The sequence below is a fragment of the Syzygium oleosum genome, unplaced genomic scaffold (assembly GCF_021117445.2).
Source record: "Syzygium oleosum isolate NSW1041296 unplaced genomic scaffold, Sole_v2.1 Sole_v2.14, whole genome shotgun sequence".
NCBI classification, from domain to species: Eukaryota; Viridiplantae; Streptophyta; class Magnoliopsida; order Myrtales; family Myrtaceae; genus Syzygium; species Syzygium oleosum.
In genome coordinates, this window is record NW_026607498.1 from 2274183 (window position 1) to 2281924 (window position 7742).

The 7742-nt window shown below is 42.5% G+C and overlaps 1 long non-coding RNA gene across 1 annotated transcript; it reads left to right on the top strand.

Moving 5' to 3' along the window:
• The first annotated feature begins 4162 nt into the window (after nucleotides 1-4162).
• LOC130139823 (uncharacterized) lies at nucleotides 4163-6817 on the top strand. Its single transcript, XR_008817886.1, has 2 exons — nucleotides 4163-4336; nucleotides 6465-6817. It is a non-coding gene; the product is annotated as an uncharacterized LOC130139823 (long non-coding RNA).
• The last annotated feature ends 925 nt before the right edge of the window (nucleotides 6818-7742 follow it).

The following is a 7742-nucleotide window of genomic DNA, read 5'->3' on the forward strand; positions in this document are numbered from 1 at the left end:
CTGGTTGGAAGGAAGTTGTATGGAAAATAGCAAGCAGACGCGAGCAGTGCCTCCATTTCCTGTTAAGTTCTTCAGGGGAGAGGAGGAACTGGAACAGGCACCAAAATATGAAGCAGAGAAGGAGATGTACAAGATGTGAAGCGACATGGAATTTTATCTTAGAGCTGGTGAAATTGGTTCTTCCGGACCCATGTAAGTTCATAACTATTGGGGTGTGGTTCATACTCCCCAGCGACTGGACATCACGGGGTCCCGATAAAGAAAAGTGTATTAATTGAATGGTTTCCTAATTAGAGAAGGTTTCCTAGGAAGATGTTTCCTATTTTGAATCAAACTATAGTCTATATATATTCTCTTTCTCTTGTAATTGAGAGATGTAACATGGAGGTGCGATGTGCTAATTATAGTGGAATCCTCTGCTGGACTAGCCCTAGTTTAAGGGTGAACTAGGATAAAAACTTGTATCTCGACTCTCTTTCTCGCTTTTTACTTTCTATTTTCTTTGTAATTGTGCGGCGAATCCTAACATTCACAGGGCGGGAATTGGGGTCTTTCCAAATTCCTGCCTTGTGGTTAATGCTTATGCGAGCTTGCTTTTCACTTGGGAAGAAGAGTACAGGAAATGGAACACCAGCATTACATTCCACAATTTGAATAATCTGTAGTTCTCTGGGGCAGAAAATCTGGAAGCTGTGAGAATGGTGGAGGCAAACAGGCACCTCAAGCAATGTAACGATGTTATGCGGATGATCAAGGTGTTTTTCTGTGAAAATGTCTTTGGCCTGCATTCAATCTTCTCTGATCCTAAACTGCAATACATATGTGAATGAAGAACCTGTTATCTGCCATGAGCGTCAGAAGCTTAAAGATCTCTAACATAGAGGTAGGGGTAAAGACGAGTTTCCTGTGGAGTTAATCTGGCTCGGCGAACCACTTGGTGAGAAGGTTCTTGTTTTCAGCCAATACAAGGAGATATTATCCTTGATCAGTGACCAGCTGAGATCGACTTTCCGGTTGTCCTCCTAAGGAAGAGATTCTACACATGCATGGGAGCCTCGATATGAAGGAACATCAGCGTTTGATTCAACAACCCACAGAGCCAAGCGAGAGTAATGTTAGCTTCAACTGAGGCTTGCTCTGAGCGCATAAGTCTAGTTGGAGCATTGAGAGTTGTCTTGCTCAACATGGTTTGGAATCCTTCGGTCGAGAGGCAAGCAATCAGCCACGTGTTCAGAATTGGCCAGGAGAAGGTTGTCTACATTTGCCATCTAATCATGAAGGGAAGTGCAGAAGACGACCAGTACTGCAAACAGATCGAGAAAAGTAGATTGTCTAAGCTGGTTTTCTCCCCTGACGGACAAGGAAAATGCTGACAGAAGAAAATCCAGTGTGGTTGCCGAAGACAGGATATTGGACTAGATGACCTCCAGCGAAAACTTCAAGGATTTGTTTGATCAGATACTTTACCAGCCAAAGGATTCCGATGCAGTCGAGAACTGTGACTCTGAGACCATCCCATGGCTGGTTGTGTGAGTGTGACCGGCAGCTTGATCTGAAGTTGAGACCTGGTATCTTACAGCCGTTAACAGTTAGTGCTTAAAGAAGTTGCACTGTCAATTTGTTAGCTCTTGTGCTTACTGTTGTAACCTTGAGCTGAATCTGTAATCAATCATCTGTAAAATGTTCTTAAACAATGATCTAGGTACGGATTTCCTTCTCATTGCTCTCCTCTGCTGATTCTTCTCTTTTTCTGATCCTCTCAAAACTCAGCTTCATTAATCGGATTGCAACAGTGCTACTTTAGCTAGTCTTTTCGGACGCTAGGAAATTTGCATTGTCAATGTCCAAAGAGCTGTGAAAGTATGTATAGAATTTATAGCTGCAGACACTGAATTCATATCCATTTCTAGTCCAAACTATAAAGAGAGTAAAATGTAGTCTGCGAGAAAATTTTGTTTTGTGATTCTGCTTTTTTTGAATTAAATCTGCACCTACTAGCCTAAACGATTTTATCTAGTTTATAGAATTTTGTTTTGTGATTATGTTATCATTGAGTTTTCCGCGAAACAAACATACCCTCAATTCTAAATAGAAGATTTAGTCTATAAAATGTTCTTTACCCAGGAAGCAAAAAAAGATCTATCTCTTATCTTCTTTAAAGAATCCAAATTATCTTGGCTGTTGAGTTCACATCCGCTAAGAAAAATCCGAAATCTGTTCCTTCCTGTCCTACCTAGCTGTTGTTTCAGTTTCCCAGATAGCTACCTCATGTACTAGTTAGAACATGTAATTTTGTTTGATCTACGGGGGACAGTTTTCATGTATAAAGCTATACACACGTTTCATAAAGCACATTTAAAGGCTGGCCTTTAGGCAAGGTCAATTGTGCCGATCACTCAAATGTCTCTCCGCTGGACCTTCGTGTAGGTTATGGATTTGCTGAGGGAGTGATATAATTCGTGTCAAGAAAGACCATGCTTGATAAATCTCTCACAAGGTCCTCGGAAAGCCATGTTGAGTCCAGTAGAGCTCATCCAATGGTATGAATACGATATTACATGTCTGTTGGTGACATTTAAGTGTCAACAAGTCGCTGCAAAAGAAGCTGCGGTATCAGTTTGTTAGGTCTTGTGATTACTATTGTAACATATGAGCTGAATTTGTAATCAATAATCTGTAAAAAAGTTCAAAAGCAACTTGTTGTGTATGGATGATCCTTCTCATTTCTCTCCTGTGTCGATTCTTCTTTTCTCCGATTAAGTCTGCTCCACTTTTTTGGGCTTGTAACAGTGCAACTCTAGCTAGTTTTTTGGAGGCTAGGAGATTCACATTCTCAATGTGCACCGAGCTGTGAAAGTGTCAATAGAATTCATAGTTGACGGGCACAGAGTTCATATCCACAACATTTGCACCTTTCGCAGAAAGCTTCCAAACAACTTCCTGCAACGGTAATCATTGAACTACCTACTAGCACCATTCAGGGAAAATAAGATTGAACCCTCCTATCGACCTTCGACATAGTCAATCCAATCAAGGCTTCTATCAGTGCTAATATGACTCACATGAATCTTCTCCTTCGCTTGCACTCTTGCTATTTCCATTTCCATCTATATGCTTTAGTTCAAGTTGTTAATCCCTACTACCTCGAGCTCATCTTTCTTGTCCAGTATCTGCCCTTGCAGGATGGCCATTCTTGTGACATCCTGAAAAAAATTAGTCCATTTGGGATTTATGAAATACTGAATTTTATTAATGTACTTGTAGTCAGTTCTCGCCCGGAACTGATCATTCCTGGGAATGCTAACCATTAGGGAAATGCTAATAGGGGAAATTAAATTCGCGCGACTAAAGGAAATTCGATCGTGAATGGATTTCGACCATTAAATCGCGGAAGTGATATTTTGAGCCATTGTTGGCCGATCCAAAGATAGTTAGGGGTCGGTTCGCCACTGTCGTAGTAGTGGATCGCGGGTGATTCTGCTGGACCACGAAATGACTTGACGAATAATCCTGAACCTATACCGAACGATCGTACCCTGGGATCAAGTGATTGATATTCGCGATTTTAATGACAACCGAGGTCGTCACGTACCGAACGAACTTGCACGTGACTCGATTCAATATCAGTCATGAGTAGATTCTGCGAATTTCCCCAGCAAGCCGCCCATTAGCTTGAGAAACGCTCAAGTTGCGTTTAATAAAATTGAATTATTGAATTTAGCCCAATTTGGACACCGGAAAATTAGGAAGTCATGACGGAATGTTAGGACGACGTGCAGAAGACACGTGTGATTTTTGGGTGCACTCAAATCCTTCAGAAAAATTCGATTTGAGCAAGAAACGGAGAAAGTGACCAAAATACCCCTAAGAATTATAAAAGGGTATGTTTTAAGGGTAAAGGGCATTTTGGTAATTTTGCCGTAAAATTTTGATTGGACAATTTTACCCTTGGGTTTTTGAGAAATCACAAGAATACCCTTGGATATTTTGGGCAAGATTCGATCTCGGCCATCGGTTTCAGGATAAGATCGAATCTGGACCATCGGATCAAAAAGATTAGAGAAAGGGTATTTTGGTAATTAGCCAAGTTGGTCAAGAAAGTTGACTATTTAAGTCAAAATTTCTCTCTCTCCTCACTCATTTTCTCCTCCTCCACGGCAGCCCCTCTCCACCAAATTCTTCCTCTCTCTCCCTCCCGAACTCTCCCCCACCGTGAAGCCCCCATCGCCGGATCGCCGCCGCGCCGTCGCCGCTTGCCTTCGCCACCGCCAAGCCATACCACCTTCCCCGCCGTTCGCCGCCGCGCTACGTTCTAGCCGCTTTAGTCTAGAACCAAGTAAGTTATAATCTAAACCTCGCCTAGGACGTCGGGTATTTTTTCGGACTCGTTTAGGTGCGGTTTAGGGGATTTAGAGGTTGATTAAGGCGTTGATAATGGTTATTGGTGGTTGATCATGGTTATTGGTGGCTGAGTATGGCTGTTAGTGGTTGTTGCGGGTTGGATTAGACGTCAGGAAATGAGTTTTGGCGGTTGGAATTCGGTAGAAATCGGTTCGGGTTTGAATCGGTGAGGTTCGAGGTGAATCGCGGATTCGCGGTTACTGTACCCGTCCGGTTTGCTATTTTTGTAGAAAATTTTGTGGGCCGAATTTGAGGAAGGTTTCTTCATAAAAGTTTTTCCCAACATCTTGAGGTATAACATAATTTAATTTGGGAATTTTTGGAGATCATTTGAGACCATTCGGAAGTCCATCTTTGGACCGAAATAAAACTGCCCGATTTACTGTTCACCCGACCTTCGGGTCTGTTCGAATTTTTATAAATTTTTTCAAGCTTATTTTCAAAATACTTCCTTCACGAGAATTGTTGGGGACATTTGTGGCTATAACATATAAAAATTTCAAGGCTTTTCAAGATGATTTGGGTACCGAATGAGTTGTATTTTGATGGCCTGAGGGACTGTTCGAGCGAATCGGATTTTGTCTGACTTCAAGTGACCAAAAGAGGTGTTTCCAGTTGGAACTGAGTTTCTAGTTCTTCACAAAAAATGTTCAGCAAGATTTTTACGCAACGTGTCCAAATTTCAGAATTTTCGGAGTTCGTTTACTATTTATTTGGATGGGATTTCGGTCATTGTGTAAACTGCCCAGTTTTTACCTGATTCTTTGGATGTTTGTTTTGATGGGCGGAATGGAGTTAGTGTCGGGATTGAATTGTTGATGCCTCGTGACCAGAATTTAGGCTTGAATGTGTGTTATATGAGGTGATTTGAGGATGAAATGAGGATGTTTCGAGGCTAGAGTGAGATTGATTAGAGTGTCGGATATTGTGGGATGGAATTGGCGAGCTTAGGGCTCGATTTAAGGACAAATGGTGTCGGTTTGATGTGTGGTAGTATGGCTGGATTGTGGTGTTTAATATGCTCGGAAATGTCGAAATTATGCCTATGAACGTGGCTGTGTTTGTGGGTCCATGAGTGGCCTTGTGTTTTTATTGAACTGTAATTTGATGGATTGAAATGTGTTTGATTATGTACACGCGTGGGCCAGATTAAATTAATTGTTGAAATTAGCCATGTCGAATGCTGAGTGAGCATGTTTTACGTGTTAATTGATGCGTGCACGGGCCACGTGTGATGGGCCAGTTGGGTGTGGTATATGCGTGTCGAGCATGCGCATGAGTAAGAAAGAAATGTGGTGTGGCATGTGATTGTGAAATTTATGTGAAGGTGTGGAATTGCGAGTATTGAGATCGGGCCGAGTATCATAAGCTCGGGCAGCGATCACGTAGGTCTGTTGCATTTGGCACAGGTTGAGGCTTGAAAAAGCAAGGTTGAGAATCGGTCCGAGGCACGATCAGCTCGGGTGAGATCGGGATCGGACCAAGGCATTATAAGCTCGGGTTTCGATCATGTAGGCCTGTCGCATTTGGCGCGGGCTGAGGAAAGTGTGAATGTGGGATCGGACCGAGGCGTGTGATGCTCGGGGCTTGATCGAGTGTGAATGTGGGATCGGACCGAGGCGTGTGATGCTCGGGGCGCGATCGAGTGTGAATGTGGGATCGGACCGAGGCGTGTGATGCTCGGGGCGCAATTGAGAGGCCTGAGGGGTGTACGGGTACGCGGGCCGAAAGTGTGGTGATGAATGGTCGCAGTGTGCCTGAGGCGTGTACTTCAACGCGGGTCACTGGCGAGTGATGTGGAAAAGAGAAAATGAGAACGGAATGAGTATGTGGGATGAGAATGGTACATGCGCGTGTTTGCATATGACGTGATGATGACTGAATGCGGGTGTACGCATGATTTTGCCTGATAATATTATTTGATGTGCCTGCGATGTGATGACTTGATGTGCACGAATGTGCGTGTTTGTGTGTTTGTCTGGAGGTACGTGATAGTCTAGGTAGGGTTTAGGTTGCAACTTATTGAGAAGTGTCTCATGGTTGTATAAACCAAACCATTTCAGATAACCCGCCTGCATAAGGAATCAGTCGCCACCGCCGCCGTCAGAACGTTTTGGTACAGTCATGCACCCCGAGGATAATTTCGTGGAGTACTCTCTGAATGGACGCCGTACCGAGGACGCAAGGACTAGTGAGGAGGCGATGAGCTAGTGCTCGTGTAATACCGTTTTTGGTAGATAGTGTAATTGCCTCTGTTCGGTGTATGGTTTTTTTAAGGTAATCGTAGTGGGTGTGCATGTAAAATTTATGGACTCAAAAACATCGGGAATGTGTAAGTATGTTCATATATGGCAGGTGTAAATATGTGTGGAAATGAAATGTTTTAAGTAATGTGGCGGTTGGGCGTGCTTAGTTATTCTGGTGTTCTCCAACTTTTTTGTCCGGGTTTAATTAATTGTTTCCGCTATGATTGACTTTGATGCGAGACCGTTGAGTCGGCGACGTATTCCTGGGATGTCGCACTGTTCGACTCATGAAAGTGAGGTGTGGAAAGCATTAGACTTGAGTCGGGGCGTGACAATTCTTTCGTCATTTCTTTCCAAATTTTCTCCACAAATTTCAGCTTCTCCTTCAACACTTCATCATCATTCGTCAATTGGAGGTCAACCCAAGTAAAGAGGCCCCAACCATCAAATTGCAGAATGAGCATGAACTTAGCATATCCAAATCGATAGCGAACATCGATCATTCCAAATCGATACTCTCAGTGCAGCTATTGGACATTGATCTTTCCACCTAAAAAACTGAAATCAAATCGTAGCCAATCAGCTCATTTGCTTTCAACAAATCGATAGAGCATTACCCTCCACTTAGAATTACAGAAGTAGCTATACTGAGAAAAAGATAAATTATTTGTTTTTGAGACCTTGTTACCGTATGCAGATCCTCATATTCTGATTTCTTTCGGCTAAGATACTAATTTGTTTCTCGAAGGTTCACTACTAGCTAGGTTCTGACATCTTACCGGTTTAGCATAGTTTGATACGATTCGCATTTTACTTTTCTTATGCATTTCCTTATGAAGGTTGATGTTCCCTTCATAGAAATACTGGATTCCTTTGATTTGCTAAACTAAACTAAACTAAACTAGTTTATATCACTTTTCTTATGCATTTCCTCATGAAGGTTGATGTTCCCTGCATAGCAATCAAAGACTCAATTGTGGAATCATTTAAAAGGGGCGAATTTTTTTTTATTTTACTCGAATTTGCACGATGCGCCAATTGTCTCATAATTAGGTCGTGTTTTTGTGGTTTGACATGAATCTCTATATGGTTAGA